Genomic DNA, 21245 nt, shown 5'->3' with positions numbered 1-21245 from the left:
AATCTAACATCGGATTTTTAAGCTTTTCGTTTAACAATCTCTACGACCAAGTACAATTGAGCCAACTATTTAATTTAACCCAAAAAATGGAACAATAGCATGCTTCTACTTAACTAACCAAGTAACCAAAATGCATGGAATCAACAAGGGCGGATGCTCCAAAATAAACTGGTGGGAAAACCTAAAACAGTGTGCATGCTTGGTTGTTAACTACAATTGGTCGGCAATCCTAGTTGTTGACCACCCTGCACATCCTCCTGATCTCCCCTTTGGCAGCGGTCTTGAGCTTGCTGTCTGCCATCTTTACCATCGCCCTGGCGAACTTCCTCTCCCACCTCCTAGGGATAAACGCGTTCTCCACCACCTTTCTCGCTGTCCGCCTGGAAGATAACGGTGCTGTGTCCGAGGTGAAGAGCATGTTGCGTTTGAGCACATTGGTGTAGTACCCGGTGTCCAACTGGTTGGGTGTCACGATGTCCTGCACCACTAGTGGGTTGTTCGTGAAGTTGGGCTCACCGGACACTTTCTCTGCAGCAGGGTAGCGAATGTCGTGTTCATGTTGGCGGGGTTCGGCGGCAGGCAGTCGGTGAAGGACGAGGAGTGGGACACGCCGATGGTGAGCATGCCGGAGACACTACTGGAATTTTCACGTACGTCGGGTGTAATGTTTTTCGCCGAGTGCTAAAACACGGACACTCCGCAAAGCAAACATTGCCGAGTGTCACTCTCGGCAAAACCCAGCTTCACGGCAAATTGCCATCTTTGCCGTCACTGCCTCACGACAAAGAGGCACCGTACGGCAAACGCTGCAGACGCCGAGAGCCGTTCACGGTAAAGAGAAGCCATGTGGCATGCCCGTCCGCAACAGACGGCTCCGTCAGTTACTTCGTACATTACCGAGAGCCGCCATACGACACTCGACAAAGTATATGCCACATCCTATTTTCTTTTTCTGTGTGTGTTCTTTCTAACTGACATGTGGTCCCACTGGTCACATTTGTCAGTAAAAGTTTCAAATAACTTGCTAAATATTTTTTTAAATGACGATATCTTTGCCGAGAGCGGCTCTCTGCAATCCTCCTGACCAGTAGGACAGCGTGGCCCACATGGCAGCTGACAGTTTGCATATCTTTGCCGAGAGCTAGTCTCGGCAATGCTCGCCTTCTTTTCCGAGAGCGGCTCTCGGAAAAAGTTGTCGCACAACAGTAGTGTCTCCCAGACGACCAGGTCTCCGAGAGGTGCTCTCGGTAGTATATCATTTTCCGAGTGTTGCTCTCGGAAATCTTTCCCATCCATTCTGCTGTTAAGCTATTTCTTTTCTGATCCCTGCAGATAAAAACAACTACAGTGCAATTTGATCATATATAGGCATAATTTGATCTAGTCCACACATATATAGGCATAATTTGATCATATATAGGCATAATTTGATCTAGTCCACATATATATGCATAATTAGGGATAGTCCACATATTGTCACACACATATTATCCTAGTAGACGTCACACACAAGTCGCAAATTCATACATATTGTCACTACTTGCAAAACACGTGCACGTCACAATAGAAGTACACTTGTTCGTATATAGATCATCTTGAGAAGGAGAGGCCATCGGTTAACATTCCGGAGGAGGAGGAGGGGCATCACTTGCACTGTTTCGAGATTGCATAAGAACCTATAAGAGTAGTCACGTGAGGGTGGTTCGTCTTTATGTAATGAATCTTCTACTCTGGTTTAGATAATGTTCTACATGTAGTTGATCCTTAAGCAGCTTCAACTTCTTGTTCGTGTCTTCCCGTTCCTTTTCTCTGGACTCCTGCTCAGCCTTTCGCCTTTGCTCCTCTTTAACAGCCCGCTGCGCCATTAAATCCTGTAACATGGCATTAGGCTCATATAGGTTGGAGCGGTGCTATTTCGAGGCATGGACATAAATAAAAGGTTAGGATGCTAACCTTGAGACACGCTATCTCACGTGATGCGGCGGTTGGGCAACTCTGTATGGACGGAGTTGAGCTGGTGCTCGAGACGCGTATTTCGTGCAGCTTGCGATGCGAGGAGGTGGCGATCGCCCCGTTGCAAAGGAGGTGGCAGCCATGGCCCTTCCCCTGGCCAGCAATGATGAGAAGCTCAGGATCAAGGGGCTTGGACGTAGGTTCGGCTTCCTGCCCGTGCACCTCCTGGAAGACCTCTTTGAAGGCCCCCCACTTCTCCTCCGCCGACTCGCTGCAGAACTCGGCGCCATCCTTCCCCTTGTGGCCTTCTTTCCAGGCTTCCAAGATGTGGACCGGGTGACCAACCTTTGCATCCTGCAAAATTAACCATCAAGTTTAATGAACCAAGATGCACCGTGCGAAAAAGTTAACATCTTAATCCACATATCATGTGTTGCTTGAGAGCGGTTAGGTTCCGGCTCCCCTGGACATGAGCCGGGCTTGTCATTTTGGCTCGATCGTTTCCCTTCTCCACATGTCGCGCCTGCCATGCTGGGTCACACCACATGTCAACCAGGGCCTCCCAACAATCGTCCTTCATCCAGGGTTCCTTCACCTAGTTAGACAAAATCGAATAATTGAGGAACAAGAGCGATGAATCAAAGTACTAGCAACCGATGTAGTCACTTACCACTGACAGGTATTCTTCTCGCGAAATGTTGGTCTGGCAAGCAGTCTTCCTTGTCATCTTCTCTCCCTTCTCATCGAGCGTCCGACACTGCATCACGGCTTTGTACCGCAGCGTGTGCTTGAGGTTAGAGAGTATCTTTCAGGCAGATTTCACGATGCCTTTGATCGCCTTCTGCTGCTCACCATCCACGCAAGCAAATGTTTCCTACAAGAAAGCATATGGCATCTTCTCACCATCCATGCAAGCAAGGATTTGGATATGGAAAAATGTAGTGGTCGGAGCGAAGATACTTACAAAAAAAGCATTAATGACCCGAGTGGCCATGGTGACATCATGCTCATCCTTGTTGTGTAGGTAATGCTCCCAGGTTAAACCTGACGACGGCGGATCGTCATCACCCAGCTTGGACAATCCAGGGAAGTGCTTCCTCAAGAGGGAGCCGATGACGTGGTTCGGCGGGCGTGCCCCCTTAGGTTGTGTCGGGATAAATGCCCACTGACTGCATGATATAAAAGACAAGCATATGTTAGTGTCAAAGATGTGGCATCCAAAATATGATGCAAATGAAATGCTTGCTTACCCCTCTCCTGTCGGGCAAATGACAGGACGGTTGCTGGCAGCAGTTGGTTCCGGGACCTTCCCCGGACCATGCCCGGATTTCTTCCTCTTGGAAGTGTTGCTCGAGGTATACCCCGAGCCGTCTGAGGTCTCCATGTCGCCCGACTCGGTAGCGAACAGATCGGATTCATCAAAGTCCACTCGCGATGAGATGCACTAACACGAAGAAGCAGTTATTCACCGTGGACTACACCCTCTCGGTGCCGAACAACGCCCTAGACCGCCGGGGCCACCGGATGGGTGCTCGATCTAGAGACCGCCCGAGGGAGGGCACCCCTACATGCGTGTGGCCCATGCATATGCATGCAGGGGTGGTGTGCTATTTGAATAAGCAACGCACGTCCTTGACGTGGCACGTGCCTCACAAACCACACACACGGGCAGGAACGTTGAGGACCGGCTGCGTTCGTCCCCAAGACAGAGTGTTCGGTGGGTGATCCCGTGAGAGAATGAGCCTAGACTTGGTCTGTCATCTCGTGATGACATGCACTAACACGAAGAAGCAGTTATTCCCCGTGGCCTACCGCCTCTAGGTGCCGAACAATGCCCTAGACCGTCGGGGCCACCGGAGGGGTGCCAGTCTCTAGAACCGGGTGAGAACTTTAAAGAGTGTAAAGTAATAAACATGAGAAGAAGCAGTTGTTGACCGTGGCCTACCCCCCCTCTCGGTGCCGGTCAACTTCCTAGACCGCAGGGGCCACCGGATAGCCCATGCATATACATGCGATGGCCTCCTTTGAGAGCACAAGAAGTTTCGAGGCCGACGGAGCAACAGGACCCGCACTTCCTGCACAAACCGGACACATTCCCTTTCGATACCCATAGACTATCTCGAAGAACGGGCCTAGACTTGGTCTGTCCTCTCGCGATGACATGCACTAACATGGAGAAGCAGTTATTCACCATGGACTACACCCTCTCGGTGCCGATCAACGCCCTAGACCGCCGGGGCCACCGGATGGGTGCTCGATATAGAGACCGCCCGAGGGGGGAGGGAACCCCTACATGCGTGTGGCCCATGCATATGCATGCAGGGGTGGTGTGCTATTTGAATAAGCAACACACGTCCTTGACGTGGCACGTGCCTCACAAACTACACACACGTGCGGGAACGTCGAGGACCGGCTGCGTTCGTCCCCGAGACAGAGTCTTCGGTGGGTGATCCCGTGACAAAACGAGCCTAGACTTGGTCTGTCATCTCGCGATGACATGCACTAACATGGAGAAGCAGTTATTCACCGTGGACTACACCCTCTAGGTGCCGAACAACGCCCTAGACCGTCATGGCCACCGGAGGGGTGCCGGTCTCTAGAACCGGGCAAGGCCCATCTGAAAAAGAAAATACAAGACGGTACTTAAGATGTGGTAAGGTTGTTTGCGAAGCATGGAAGAAAACAACAAAAAAAGAATAATACATATTATCGAGAATGCACAAGAAGGAAAGAGATCTAGGTTAGATTCTTTACCGAGAGTCACTCTCGGAAAAAGTGGACATTTCGAGTGCTGTTGTCCGACCCTCGGTAACCACTATCAGTGCGGCTCTCAGAAAAGCTCCCGAGATCTAGGTTAAGACTTTTACCGAGTGTCGCTAAAGATTTGCTCTCGGAAATGTTTCCCGCGAGGACTTATGCAAAATATTCCCCTCGCGCGGGCTCACTCCTCTCTTCTCTGTGTTTCTCTCGCCCCTGCCCCCTCTGTCCGCCGCCGCCCCATTCGGCGAGCTCTGGCGCCGCCCCCGCCGCCTCCACCGTCGCCGCCACCGGGAGTGCCTCCCCCGACCCCTCCACCTCCACCGAGCCCCCCACCGCCACCTCCACCGAGCTCGTCCACCGCCACCATCTCGGCCAAGCTTCACCGAGCACCACCGGCGCGGCATCCCCTCCACTGAGCTCTACCACGTCCGGCATCCACCTCCCCCGCCGCCCCCTGTCCGTTGGCAAGCCCCTACTCAATCTCGTTTTTTATATAAAAGGGGTTTCCCCCCTCTCCATTACAGCAAAAGGTGTATATATATATATATGCATAGTGAATAATGTGTGTGAGTGTGTGCTTTGTATGTGTATGTGTCAGTGAGTGATGTTGGTGTATGTGTCGGTGGATGTGCTGTTGACACTACTCATTCTTTCATGCAGGACATGCATCTATTTTGACAATAGAGAGAGTGAATTCCATTGCACGCTTCAAGGGTAATCTCTTCCCGTTCATGTGTAGGTTTTCATTATTTGTAGATCACCTAAATAGTCGCGTAACCTAGATGTCTCCCGTTCGGAAGGGTTGTATCTACAAATATTCAAGTCTTTGCATATTTATAACCTCAACTCTTTCGAATTGTCCACGTTTTCCATGGACAACCCGAGGATGTGTAGGCGGGTCCTTTTCATGATGTACTTAGATCCGAGACAGAATTTCGACAGTGTCTCCTTGTTGTTCTCTAGATACACATCCTCTTGGCTTATTGCTGAGACGTGTATTTGGAGAACAGCGGGGAGGTGCTGCTGAAATTTTGTCTCGGGTCGAAGTACGGCATGGAAGCGGACCCAACCTACACATTCTCGGGTGGGATTAGGAACTATCTTTACCTATTACATAGCTCAGTGCATGTCATAAAACTTGATGGAACCACTTGTTACATATAAAAAATTATGTGTGTGTTTCACTTTATATAAGAGGATGGAAGAACGCGAGTGGATGTGCACCGGACATCCCAGCATGGAGGGTATGACCCCTGAGTGGAGGTCAAAGACCAATGATTTCCTGCAATTAGTATTTGCTGGAGAAACGCCAGTTCGTGGAATTTGGTGCCCATGCACGGAGTGTGATAACCAGACTGAAAGAGATAGGATTACTATGAGTAAACACTTAGGAAAATATGAGTTTACGTCAGGCTATTACCGGTGGATCTTTCACGGTGAGACAGAACAGTCCAGGGCGGAGGTGGTGCGACAACGCACCGGCGAATACGATACTCGGATTGAAAACCTGTTAGATGACATCCGCCGTGCGGATCCGCGGGAGGACCCGAACTCCGAGGAGCCGCCGGAAAGCCCTGAAGAGTATCATGCAGCTTTGTTTGCGGCATAGAAACCCCTTCACGCCCCATACAGAGGTTACTCAACTAGATGGCATTGCACACCTAGTGGCCCTGAAGGCAAACAATAACACTAGCATAATTTGCTTCAATGAGTTATTGTCAGTTATTGCTAGCCTGTTGCCTAAAGAAAATATATTGCCAAAGAACATGTACGAGTCGAACAAAATCATCGGTTCACTTAAGATGCCGTATGAGCAAATACATGCTTGTCCAAACGGATGCATGTTATTTAGAAATGAACATAAAGATACGAATTATTGTGTCAAGTGCAAATCCTCTAGGTATATTGAGGTAATAGATGATGATGGTAGCAAGAGGCAGTTCACAATTGCCGTCAATATCTTTCATTCACAGAAAGGATCCAGAAGCTTTATAAGACCGAGGAAACTGCCCAATATATGAGATGGGCCGCCGAAGGGAAGATGTACAATACAAAAAAGATGCAACATCCACGGGATGGTGAAGCGTGGAAGAAATTTGTTGAAATTCATAAGAAAACAGATGACTAGAAGAGTGTAGCTGTTGGGATAACAACCGACGGGTTCATCCATATGGTTTGATGGATGCCATATACAGTAGTTGGCCAGTATATGTTATCCCCCTAAATCTGCCCCCTGGCGTTTGCATGCAACGACATCACATGTTCCTGACGTTGATAATTCCAGGTCCTAACTATCCCAGGAAGCATATGAGTGTGTATATGGAGCCATTGGTGGGCGAGTTACTTGTTGCTTGGAACAATGGGGTCCGGACATACGATGCCGTTTCAAAGAAGCACTTCAATATGCATATCTAGTACCACACATCGCTACATGACCTACCGGCACGTGCGATATTTTGTGGTTGGTGTGTAAAGGGGAAGTGGCCTTGCCCAGTGTGTCAACAGTGTGTGACTTTCATTTGGCTGGCTAAGGGTCACAAGTATGTATGCTTTGACCAACATCGGCAGTTCCTTCGTCTTGATCACCAATACAGACAACACACTATGCACTTCCAAAAAGGTGTTATTGTTGATGACCCGCCACCACCTATTTATGACCGGTGCCCAGCTTAAGGATGAGTTAGATGCTCCCGAGGAAAAGCTCGATGGGAAAGGTTTTGTGGGATATGGAGAGACACACCAGTGGAGTCACATTCCAAGCTTATGGAGGCTCCCTTACTTTAAAGATCTTCTACTTCCACACAACATTGATGTAATGCACACTGAAAAGAATATTGTGGAGGCCTTACTCAGCACGCTCCTCGACACCGAGAAGTCAAAGGATAACATTCAGGCTAGGACGATCAAGCCAAGCTATGCAACAGGCTAAAATTAAATTTGGTGCCTCGTGCAAAAGGTAATTCTTGGAAGAAGCCACCAGCCCCTTTCACCCCTTCAATGCCCCAAAGGAAGGAAATTCTCCAATGGATTGTGAACAACTTGTACTTCCCTGATGGATATGCAGCTAATATGAGTGAATATGGCTACAAAGCGAATAGGAGGCCTCAAGAGTCATGACTACCATGTATGGCTTGAGCGGATAATGCATGTGATGATTCGAGGGTATGTCAGAGAGGATATTTGGCGAGTGCTGGCGGAGTTGAGCTACTTCTTCCGTCAGCTTTGTGCCAAAGAACTAGATTATGAAGTGGTTGCAAAGTTGGAGGAACAAGCACCTGAGTTGCTATGCAAGTTAGAGATGATATTGAAGGAAATATGCCCTAGAGGCAATAATAAAGTTATTATTTATTTCCTTATTTCATGATAAATGTTTATTATTCATGCTAGAATTGTATTAACCGGAAACATAATACTTGTGTGAATACATAGACAAACAGAGTGTCACTAGTATGCCTCTACTTGACTAGCTCGTTGATCAAAGATGGTTATGTTTCCTACCCATAGACATGAGTTGTTATTTGATTAACGGGATCACATCATTAGGAGAATGATGTGATTGACTTGACCCATTCCGTTAGCTTAGCACTTGATCGTTTAGTATGTTGCTATTGCTTTCTTCATGACTTATACATGTTCCTATGACTATGAGATTATGCAACTCCCGTTTACCGGAGGAACACTTTGTGTGCTACCAAACGTCACAACATAACTGGGTGATTATAAAGGTGCTCTACAGGTGTCTCCGAAGGTACTTGTTGGGTTGGCGTATTTTGAGATTAGTATTTGTCACTCCGATTGTCGGAGAGGTATCTCTGGGCCCACTCGGTAATGCACACCACTATAAGCCTTGCAAGCATTGCAACTAATGAGTTAGTTGCGGGATGATGTATTACAGAACGAGTAAAGAGACTTGCCGGTAACGAGATTGAACTAGGTATTGAGATACCGACGATCGAATCTCGGGCAAGTAACATACCGATGACAAAGGGAACAACGTATGTTGTTATGCGGTCTGGCCAATAAAGATCTTCGTAGAATATGTAGGAGCCAATATGGGCATCCAGGTCTCGCTATTGGTTATTGACAAGAGAGGTGTCTCGGTCATGTCTACATAGTTCTAGAACCCGTAGGGTCCGCACGCTTAATGTTCGTTGACGATATAGTACTATGAGTTATGTATGTTGGTGACCGAATGTTGTCCGCAGTTTTGGATGAGATCACGGATATGACGAGGAACTCCGGAATGGTCCGGAAGTAAAGATTGATATGTGGATAGTAGTGTTTGATCCCCAGAAAGGTTCCGGAATCCATTGGAAGGGGTTCCGGATGTTTCCCGAAATGTTTGGGCACGAGAACACTTTATCTGGGCCAAAGGGGAAAGCCCACGAGGTTTTTGGAAAGCGCAAAAGGAAGTTTTGCGGAGTCCAGGGGCCAGACGCCAGGGTCCCTGGCGTCTGGGTCCAGACGCCGGGAACCCTGGCATCTGGCCCTGGAGTCCGAGAAGGACTCTTGCCTTTCGGGTGAAACCAACTTTGTGGAGGCTTTTACTCCAAGTTTCGACCCCAAGGCTCAACATATAAATAGAGGGGTAGGGCTAACACCCAAGACACATCAAGAAACACCAAGCCGTGTGCCGGCAACCCCGTCCCCTCTAGTTTATCCTCTGTCATAGTTTTCGTAGTGCTTAGGCGAAGCCCTGCGGAGATTGTTCTTCACCAACACCGTCACCACGCCGTCGTGCTGCCGGAACTCATCTACTACTTCGCCCCTCTTGCTGGATCGAGAAGGCGGGGACGTCATCGAGCTGAACGTGTGCAGAACTCGGAGGCGCCGTGCTTTCGGTACTTGGATCGGTCGGATCGTGAAGACGTACGACTACATCAACCGCGTTGATATAACGCTTCCGCTTACGGTCTACGAGGGTACGTAGACAACACTCTCCCCTCTCGTTGCTATGCATCACCATGATCTTGCGTGTGTGTAGGAATTATTTCGAAATTACTACGTTCCCCAACAGATATTTCCGCCAGGTTTCTTTAATCCGATGAAACATATGATCTTACATCTCGCGTATGAGGTTAGAATGGTAGGACCTGTGCAGTTCCGATGGCAGTATGCACCTGAACGGGAGTTCAAGCATCTTTGTGGGAAATGTAAGAATAAAGTCGGCATTGAAGCCTCCATTGCCGAGGCATACCTGAACGAGGAGGTGGCCACGACCACGGCAAAGTACTATCATGACAGTATTCACACTAGATTAAATCCAGCTCCTCGTTACAATGAAGAACCCACCAGTAATGTTTCCGACCTTAGCCTCTTCGAAGGCCAAGGTGGCAAAGCAAGTGGACCGAAGCCCAAGAACTTTTCACCTACTGAGTGGTCGACTATTATCATCTATGTCTTGACCAACATGGAAGAAGTGCAACCGTACATAAAGTAAGTGTAGAACACCTTTATTGACAACTACTCACTAGTCTTGAGTTCTAACTCGAATTCTTCCCATTGCTAGGGAATTCAAGAACGAATTCTGGAAGCTACCACGACCCCCTAGCAACGAAGAATCAACAAACCTTCTTGAAGATACCAATGCTGATGGCGGTTTCATTTCTTGGTTCTCAAGAAAAGTAACTTTTCTAACTTTATGTTACTTCAAGTTGATCTTACTTGCCGGTAATGCTTCCACTAATGAACAAGACAATCTCCTATTAATCTTGTAGGCATATCAGGAGGTTGATATGGACGCCAAAGTGAGAGAAGTAGCCAAAGGTTTTGGATACGACGCCAAGTCATTTAAGGCTTACGACATGAATGGGTATCGCTTCCACACTGATAAACACACGCGTGAGAGGCCCAACCGAAGGTCAATAAATAGTGCGGTCTATTGTCTAGGGACAGATGGACGTCACTACTATGGAACCATCGAAAAAAATTATGAGCTGCAGTATTGTGGTTTACAAGGAGTGAAGCCCATCGAATTCAGATGCAGCTGGCTCAATCCTGAGAAAGTGAGACGAACCCCTAGTATTGGCTTGGTCGAAATTGAACGAGCATCGAAATATGCAGGAAATGATGTCTATATTATGGCTCAACAGGCTACACAAGTGTTTTTTCTCCCATACACATGCACATCTACGGAATATATCGATCTCTTGCAGTGGGTTGTCGTGTACAAGTTACCCCCGCGTATCAAGGTACCTACCCCAAACAAGAACGATTACCATATAAACCCTTACACATACGAGGGAGAGTTCTTTCAAGAAGCAGACACTAACGAAGACGAAGATGATGCAGAGGAAGATGGTGGCATGCATCACGAACATGATGCTATGGATGACATGGAAGTAGATAATGGAGAGGATGAATACGAGGATGTTTCTGACCCTCGAGATTTGGCATTACTTATGCGATGGCACATGGGGCTAGATGAGGATGAGGGCCCCCCTAAAGACTTCGAGGATGAATGTATGAACGGGCGTGATAGGGATGATGAAAGCCCTGATCCAAATGTTGCACCTAATATTGACCCTTATTTCTAACAACTCCATGTAATCATATGAGAAATCTATGTATGTGTGTCACAACTCTATGTATTCATGTGTGTAAGAACTCTATGTATTCGTGTGTGCAACAACTCTATGTATTCGTGTGTGCAACAACTCTATGTATTTGTGTGTGTAACAACTCTATGTATTATTGTGACAATTCCATTTATTCTTCATATGTGATATATTTATTGTATTTACATCAAGTTGTCTCATCTGTACTAACTGGTTTATTCTTCTTTGTATCAGGTGATTGAAACATGACAGGTAGCAACAAGAATCCAAAGGAAAGTTTGAAAAAAGTGAATGATCTGTACAATGATCAATTTGCTCGACCGGTGAAAGCGGTGGCCGCTCCTTCATCGGTTGCCACAACTACCAAGAAGGACAAAGGATTGGCGGATCTAGACACCCGTCCGAAAAAACGTGCAAAACAAGGTCGAGTACCACGCGGGGGAGGAGTAGGAGGCGGACGAGGTGCAGGCGGACGAGGAGGGGGAGTAGGTGAGGCAGGAGGGGGAGGAGGACGAGGAGGCGGACGAGGAGGGGGAGTAGGTGAGGCAGGAGGAGGAGGCGGACGAGGAGGCGGACGAGGAGGGGGAGTAGGTGAGGTAGGAGGAGGAGGTGGACGAGGAGGGAGACGAGGAGGGGGAGTAGGGGGACGAGGAGGGGGAGTAGGGGGACGAGGAGGGGGAGTAGGTGAGGCAGGAGGAGGAGGCAGACGAGGAGTACGTAAAGCAGCCCGGAGTAGAGCACCTCTTTCTTCTCCTGGACCCTCTGATGCAGTGCTTCGCCGTGCTCAGGAGGAGGAAACAGAGGATGGGGATGAGGCGAGTGAGGAGGAGGACGAGGAGGATTTTGCAGAGGAGGTGGTGGTGGAGGACGCCGCCGCCGAGAGGAGGCTGGTTGTTCGTCAGGTTTCTGAGGGTGGGGATGGGCCCCCACAGGTGAAAGAGCACCACGAGGTGAGCGGCTCACAACCGAGCGGTTCGACTATCATCACTACTTCCAGAGGGAAAGTGTGGTTGCGTGGTCCTTCAAAGCTTCCAAGACGTCCATATGTGCATAGAGACGTGTTGATTAAACCAATGGGAGAGAAGTAAGTGGTTATCTCGACTCATCCCATATAAATTGTACCTTTTGTCATTTCCTCACATATAATATGACTTCACTCTTCGTAATGCAGAAGCTTAGTGAAAGGTGGTGAGAGGCGTCTGCCACGGTTGCCGAGTGGCATCATTGGGGGTCTTTGTAGGTTAAATTATCCTGTACTGGTCACTTTACCGAACGGTATCATTGAGCTAGCTTGGTCATGGGATCACTACAAACTTACACCGGATTTCCTGGATATGCGTCAGAGGGTTTATGATAACAGAGCCATGTGAGTGGTCAACGATTTCTGGGTAAGTCCTTTCAAACACCTAAATGTCAATACCAAAAGGTTTAAATTTGCCATAGTCATGATTTAACCCTTCTCACATGTATGCATGTTTGTAGGATTTCTATACATGCGTTGAGGGTCAGAAGGATGGTGCAAATGTGGTGGTTGAGAATATTGCCAAGAAATAGTCCACGACATGCACAATGAGGAACTGTCACGGCCGGTTTTTCAATAAAATAATTATTGAGAAAACCAATCCCTGTTACGGACCAGCGAGGAAGAATTCCTTCTCACTGATAGACAATATATTGGTCACAGAAGAAAAATACCAGGAGTACTAAATATAATACAAAGTTGAGCAGAGACTGCCCAACAATTTATTACAAGCACGCCGATAAAACAATACGGCGGACAGGGTGGCAAACTTCTAACTCACGATAATAACGGTGGTGGAAATATCATCGCGAAGCGAGTGACATGATTCCAGAATACTACAACTCTTCGAGCGTCGGAGTGAGGCCCGAGAAGACTTATTGCGGGTGGCGGAAGCGTAAACGATATAGGTGACCAATATCCGGGATCACGCAGGACTGACTGGGACTCCTCTAGGCGTCGGACGCGCTATCAAACTCTTCATCCAAGAGATCGCCTTCGTCAACATCTGGCCAAATCAACAAGCCAGGTGAGTACTATGAAAGTACTCGCAAGACAGTTCGGACATAAGGTATAACAAATGCAAACATGAAGCACATGAATAAGTTAACCAGTACGATCAGACATAGAGATAATAAATACTGGGTGCCAAGCGAGGGTCTGAATGACGCCTCGAGCGGAAACTGCAGAATAGTAATGCGGGTGCCAAACGAGTGTCTGAAAGACTCCTTGAGCGGAAAATGCGGAATAATAATACAGGTGCCAAACGAGTGTCTGAAAGACTCCTCGAGCGGAAAATGCGGAATAATAATACAGGTGCCAAACGAGTGTCTGAAAGACTCCTCGAGCGGAAAATGCGGAATAATAATACAGGTGACAAACGAGTGTCTGAAAGACTCCTCGAGCGGAAAATGCGGAACAATAATGCCACAGTCGGGTGTCGGGGCGACACCACATAAAGGGCTTATAACAGAAAGTAAAGACAGTGCATGCCGCAGTCGGACGTCTGAGCGACATCACATAAAGGGCTTATATCGAAAGTGAGAAACGAGTACACGCCACGGTCGGACGTCTGCGCGACGTCACATAAAGGGCTTATATTGTAACACAACAATACAATAGTTCGGGAATATAATTTATCACAAGCACGAGACAAATATAGTGTTAGTCCATCCACAGGGATAACAATGAAATTGAAATTACCACTTGAGCTTGTTCACCGGGGGCAAGTTTTTCACACGGATAGATTTGGATGTAAAGTCTACATTACTGATCATGGATACGATGATTTGGAAAGAATTGACTCTGCAGAGTTTGTAGTTAACCACAGCCAACGGATTTCAGTAGTCACGGGGACTAGTTCCGTCTACGGTGTTCTGGAAGGAACACGTCTAACCAGTACACACCCAATTTAACCATCCGGAGCCAGGGATCACCCTCGGCAACATTCAGGAAAAACCCTGAGTCGGGGAGGCTACAACTTCGCGTAGCATGGGATCAAATTTCTATACGCGCGCTATAAGGGGGTGCCCCCCTCTCGGTCCCAACCGGAAACACCCATGCCCCCTGACCGAATGACTGGCTTTAATCCTGGGCCAAGGTACCATCATCCCGGCCTCTCTGTTTGGTGTGTACACGGAAAGAGGTTGCCAACTTACTAAACCGTATCCTGGCAATGAGACATGTGGTAGCACGGAAAGGGGAAGGGACGATAACACGGCTCCAACCATGTTAACGTCGGAAAAGTCGGATGACACAAGGCTGGCATGCTACAACAGTACCACCTTGCTGCCCTTCATGTCACCACATGATTAGGCCACCTCTCATCAGAGGTCATCGCAACTTTGGAACATGCGGGAAAAGATCGATAACGTGGCTCCAACCACGTTAACGCCGAAGAGAGTCGGATGACGCAAGGCTGGCATGCTACAACAGTACCACCTTGCTGCCCTTCATGTCACTACATGATTAGGCCACCTCTCATCAGAGGTCATCGCAACTTCGGAACAACCGGGTCGTTGCCTTACAAGCAACGAGGTATTTATCGACACTCACATGCCACACACAAACTTTCACATGAACATGCAAAACATCTGCCATACCAAATGTTCAAACATGCTTGCCTGGTTCGGAGAAGTCGGAGCCTAGCTCGGCGAAGTTCGCGGCTCCGTCCCCTCTCCCGGAACCTACGGCAATCACGAAACGGGGTACTAACGTGAAAACCAACACATGCACAGAAACCTTGCCAAATATTTTTCAAATAAATCCCATAAAAAACTAGACAAAATTTTAAGGATGTTAGAAAAAGAATCACTCAAAAATACCTTTTTATTAAAAAGTTATAAAGGTTTCTGTCCAGGGACCTTTCTGTAATGAAACAGAAAAGTTCCAGGGTTTTAACTGAGAAAACAGAAAACGGTTCGGCTGGGAATGTGCAAGCGCAAGGAGAAAACGTATTTTGCCCGAAGGCGCCAACAGAAAACGGTTCGGGGAAATAAAACAGAGGCTGACACGCGGGGCCCGCCTGTCAGGTTTGAAAGCTCGCCGGCACCCGAAGACGGCGATGGACGCCGGCGTCGAACCACGGCGAGTTAGGAGAAACGGAGGGTACCAAGAGCTTCAGTGTCTTCTTCCGCGTCGGTGGGTGGTGGACTCGTCCAACGGGGAGCACCACGTCGACGGCGGCACTATCTCCGGCGGGCGGCGGTTCGGGTGAGGTTGGGGAACTCCGGTGGAGGGCTGCAAAGTATGAATTGAGGCGCGGGTCAGAACGGGTGATGCAAGGAGAAGCTACTGGCAAGAGGATGGGGCTGCGGAGCACACACGGGGGCGAATCGGGCTGGATCCCGTGGCGGATCGCGGCGGCCGGAGTCGAGGAAGGAGACCCCCTCGCGGCTCTTCCAGTGGCTGGGCGTGCTCTAGGGGAAGTGTAGGGCTGGTGGGTGCTCGAGTTGAAGCTCGGGGCCCCTATTTATAGGCAGATCGACGGGGTGGCCGTGAACGGAGAATCTCCGGCGAGCGATTACGGCGGAGCAGTGGGTTGGCAGGGGGTTTGAGCGGTCGAGCAGCATCAGTGGATGTTACGGGACTCGTTTTGCAGCTAAACGGAGCTGGCCCTGGCGTAATGGCGTCTGCCCACGGTGAGGTGACCGCACGGGCTCAACGGCGGTAGAGAGCGCGCTCCGCGCCCTGGGGTTCACGACGAGAGCGGCAGCGCATTCGGGGGAGTGGAAGGCCACGCGGCGGGCTCCGGTGGTTTGGGCGGCGCTGGGTGGAGTCGGCGGCGCCGTGTCTCCCGCTGGCGTCCGCAAAGCCGCCGCCGGTGTTGGTCACGGGGCGGCGCACCTTCTGCTGCTCGTCGCCGACGCCCGCAAGATGCCAGGCACTCGTGCGGTGCAGAAACGAGAGGGCGAGGATGAGGAGCAAGGCGACGTGAGGGTACTGGCGAGATCGACGCCCGTTTCTGAAGAAAACGACAGCAGCCACTGCAGTGTTGTCTGAACTTACTGAATCTTGACAGTGACCAAGCATTGCAGGTGTTCGACAGTAGGTTTTGGTAACAAGATAAATTTTTCTGGAGCTGTAACTTGGTGAGATGATCACTCAAAGTACCCAGGGGCTGCATGAATTTACTTGGAATTTTTGGAGAAAGTATTGAATGAATTTCACCAAATTTGCCAAATCTGGTCCAAACTTGCAGCTGATGTAGTTTGAAAATTTTGAACTGGAGACCAGTGGATCTTCATGGTTCTAGGTTGAGGGTTCAAAGGACTAGGAGGGGAAAGAAGTTTGGTGGTAAAAGTCCAAACAGAAAATGGAGTTCCTTTGTAAATCTCCAAGAGGTAGAATAGAAGGCAGAAAATATTTGAATAGAGTTTGAATGGAAAATAAATACATGGGGAGGTTCAACTTGCTGGATTTGATGTAAATCATGATCCAGAGGTGAGGGAAGGGTTAGGAGAGAGGATTTGCACTAATGCCATGGCAAGAAGGAATAGTTGAAAGTGGCAAAGGACTTTCCAAAAGCCATAGTGCATTCTCAAAAATATTTCAAAGGTTATTTTCTCAAATGGAAACCATTTTGTCTTGAGTCCAATGAGAAGCAAGAACCTCCAAGACCAAAGGAGGATCTTGGGTGAATTCAAATAAAATTTTTGCCATAAAGAAAAATATTTGAGAGTGAGAGTTCTCTTGAAGAATTTTTTTTTTAAATCACTCCCTTCAAGTCACATAAAAATCTTTTGAAAAAAATCCAAATAAAAAAAAAACTTGGGTGTCACAGGAGCGCGTCCGGTTAGTGGTCAAGTATCACGCGGACTATCTCAACCAGAAGATTTCCAAACAGGAGGCTCGAGGGAAGCATCTTTCACGGGACAATTACTTCAAGGCAAGTGATGATGGATGCTTGCTATTCCCTACATTACCGCAAAATTAGAATCCTTACTAATATGTATTTGTTTAATTTACAGGTGATTCCTCAGTGGTGCGCTGACAAACGTCCGTGCTGGGAGAAGATTGTCGAACGGTGGATGAATCCAGGGTGGCAGGATGAACACAAAGCAATATATGAACGGCGTAAGTTGATGGGTTGTCGAGGACGCCGTCAAGGCAACCTCACCATCCCAGGTGTCGTCTCAAAACATGTAGGCAACCACATCCTTTTCTTTTCATCATGTTCTCTTTCATTTGTGAGCATTCCCATGATTGTTTGGATCGCTTTCTTTTGCAGAAAGAAGACACTGGCAAGGATATCACTTACTTCGAGGCATGGACCATCAAACGTATCAAAGACGAAAAGGAAAAGGACCCTCTCCACCCGGAGAGGGACTAGATCAGCTCTAAAGCCCGGTCAGATGGAGAGAACTACACCAAAAAATTGAAGGAGACGTACGGGCCTGACGCTGATCCTCACGTGCTACCGTTTGACCCTCTTGTGGCCATTGCCGCAGCAAGCGGTAGACCGAATGGTCGGATGGCGGTTCACCTCAATTCTGTCATAACCTCCTCCCTTCCGAGAGTCAACATGCTCCATGCTATGAGTACTGGCTCTACTCCTACAGTAGAGCGTCACGTACCACATTCCGTGAGCATTATTGAGGATATTCAGGTCAGTGCTTCTTCATTGATCCTTCATGGTCCTGCATATTTGCATTTCAACATGAATGACATTTGCATTGCCATATTGTAGACTCGACTGATTGACACCGAGAAAGAACGAGATGAAAACTGGGCCAAGCTGAAGGCACAAGATGATCTAGTGAAGTCTTTACAACATATGGTGGCCAATATTTATTCCATGCAAGGCCAACCAGCGCCAGAGATGCCACCGACGCGAGAGTGGAACATTGTGAGTTTCGTTCAAACTATTTCTATCACCATTTTCGGCATTACCATATGCATTCATCTCACTATTTGGACAATCCATCACAGCTCAACCCATCACAAGGGTCGAACAATGTTCCGGTAGTTCCACCTCAAGTTGGTGGAGTTGGGGCAGCAAACGGAATGATGCCTTCTAATGTTGATGTTATCACTCCGGTTGGTGGAGTTGGGGCAGCAAACGGAATGATGCCTTCTAATGCTGATGTTATCACTCCGATCTCCAAAATCGCGTGAACTTCATGTTATGTTATGTTTGAAACTGTTCCTTGTATGTTGAGAAGTCTTGCATCTTGAGACTTGCAAACTTGTGGTAGTCGAGTGTCTTGACTACTATTTCACCTTTTATGCACTATTGCTTTTATGTGGAATGTTTTTCAGAATCATTGTTTCTTTTGTTCAATGATGCCTATATGTGACATGTTCTATGTGTGATGAACTATATGTTGCTGCTGTATATGTTTCGCTGCAGGAAATAAACAGAAATGAAAAAGGCTGATGGGCACACCATTACCTAGGGTGCCTCTCGGTAATGACTGTGAAACTAGACCAGCATGCACCCTTTACCGAGAGGCCTCTCAGTAAAAGTGTACCAACCAGTAGAACCTGACACCTTTACCGAGAGGCCTCTCGGTAAACGATAATAACCTGTGGTGCCCCTGACTACTTTACTGAGAGGGCTCTCGGTAAAGGGAAAAGGATTGCCGACGGTGACTCTCGGCAAAGTTGGCCCTCGACCTGTTCTCCTGGGCCCACATGTCAGGACATGACACGTGTCAGCCTCCTACTGGTTCCCTTTGCCGAGAGTGGCTCTCGGCAAAGTTGGCCCTCGGCCTGTTCTCGTGGTCCCACATGTCAGGAGGCGACAGGTGTCAGCCTCCTAATGGTTCTCTTTGCCGAGAGTGGCTCTCGGCAAAGTTGGCCCTCGGCCTGTTGTCATGGTCCCACATGTCAGGACACGACACGTGTCAGCCTCCTACTGGTTCTCTTTGCCGAGAGTGGCTCTCGGCAAAGTTGGCCCTCGGCCTGTTCTCGTGGTCTCACATGTCAGAAGGCGACAGGTGTCAACCTCCTACTGGTTCTCTTTGCCGAGAGTGGCTCTCGGCAACGTTGGCCCTCGGCCTGTTCTCGTGGGCCCACATGTCAGGACACGACACGCGTCAGCCTCCTACTGGTTCTCGCAAAGTTGGCCATCAGCCTGTTCTCGTCGTCCCACATGTCTGGAGGAGACACGTGTCAGCCTCGTGCTGGGTCTCTTTGCCGAGAGCGGCTCTCGGTAAAGTTGGCCCTCGGCCTGTTGTCGTGGTCCCACATGTCAGGAGGCGACACGTGTCAGCCTCCTAGTATTTCTCTTTGCCGAGATGGGCTCTCGGCAAAGTTGACGTGGTCCCACATGTCTGGAGCTAACGGACTGTTATCCGTTAGCTGCTTTATTTTGGCGAGACGGGTTGTTTAGCTCTCGGCAAAGGTTTTGCCGAGTGCCCGTGTTCTGGCTCTCGGCAAATTTCTGTTTGCCGAAGAGGTGTACGCCTGATGGCTTTTGCCGAAGATGACACTCGACAAAGGCGTTGCCGGCGGTTTTTGAGCCTTTGCCGAGTGTCCGTGGCACTCGGTGTATAGGGCGATTCTAGTAGTGAGAGGACCATGAGGTCATGCTCGTCGAGGTTCTTGGCCCTGAAATTGTCGACGAGCTGCGAGAGGTTGAAGAAGGGCGCAGGGAGGAAATCAAGTGCCTCACTGGCGAGGGACACCAGACATGCGCCCGTCCAGGCGCCCTGCCGCCATCCCGAAGTTGATCCTGGCACGGCTGAGAAAGTAAGACGCGTCTCTGGCGGCAAAGGCGATGATGCCGGCGCAGGAGACCCTGCCGGGGCAAGCCTTCTCGAGCGCATCCTTGGCTGCGTCGATCACTTCGAAGCCACGGAGGCTTGGGAAGTTGGGTGGGCTGAGCTTCTCCGGCTGAGCGTTGGCCACTGTCAGGTCGTGGAGGACGGAAGTATCGCAACCCTGTAAGAAAACGTCGTGCACGCATACACATGTTAATGAATACGTACCTGGCATCACACCGACACAATGCTAGAAACATGTATGTATATACCGGAAGAAATAAAATATAGTATCTGACATCTGAATTAATCGGATCATGCTTACCACTAGCAGTATTGTATCCACTAGCACGATTTTAGCGATCACATTCTTGAGGTTTTATGCCTTGCCTAATCACGTGCACATGACAGAATGCTTAAAAAAACGTGCACATGACAGATATTGTGGAACAAAGATAGCTAGTTGATATCAAGCACTGAAAGATTTTCTCTTTCTTACTACATGAATGGATTTTCATAATTATACTGTACCTGGACGAAGCAGTCGTGGAAATGCATCCGAATTATCCAGCACCGAGGCAGGGGTTCTTGGACGTGGCGTTCCTCACGGCCTCCCTGACGATCTTTTCTACCCGTGGGCACTAGCGCCTGTAGAAGCCGACTCTCAGCCTCCGTCGTCCCGCAGGAGAAGGTGCAGCCATGCTGCGCGGGCTTGGTGCCGGAGCGGCAGCAGGGAAGGCGTAGCTCGGGCTAGCAGCTGGGGAGCTAATGTAATGTACAGTAGCTTGGATAGCAACCTTGGTAGGCTGGCATTTCCGCTGCCGGCGCGGCGGCTTTTTGAGCAGTAGTCACGGCGCCGAGCGATGCAAGCAAGATGGCAACGGCAAGGTTTGCCATGTCTGAAAGTTTGGTGCTATGCATGTGTACAGCTTTTTTAAGTAGTGCATCTTGTAGATCAATGTCAACTGGGAACATATGGATGGACATGAACAACTCATCGATCCGCTCGGGGCACTTGAATAAAACTGCAACAACTCCACTAAAATAATGTGGATTGGCTCCAGTGAAAAATGAACGAAGACTTTTTGGAACAATAATTCAGTATGTGCTCAGCCAGGATTCCAACTGTGATGTGCATCATGCTGCGGCGTTGTGTACGATGAACATGCTCTTAACATGCATGTTACGATGGGAGATGGTTTTTTTTTCAGTGGGAGAACGGGCAACAACCGGTCGTTGGTTAGAATTTGT

The 21245-nt window shown here is 48.8% G+C and overlaps 1 pseudogene; it reads right to left on the bottom strand.

The window, feature by feature from the left end:
* Window positions 1-229: 229 nt before the first annotated feature.
* LOC141041963 (peroxidase 2-like) lies at window positions 230-20891 on the bottom strand (annotated as a pseudogene).
* Window positions 20892-21245: the final 354 nt, after the last annotated feature.

The sequence above is a fragment of the Aegilops tauschii genome, chromosome 2 (genome assembly GCF_002575655.3).
Source record: "Aegilops tauschii subsp. strangulata cultivar AL8/78 chromosome 2, Aet v6.0, whole genome shotgun sequence".
Lineage (NCBI taxonomy): Eukaryota > Viridiplantae > Streptophyta > Magnoliopsida > Poales > Poaceae > Aegilops > Aegilops tauschii.
Note: the sequence above shows the minus strand (reverse complement) of the source record. Positions and strands in the feature narration are given on the sequence as shown.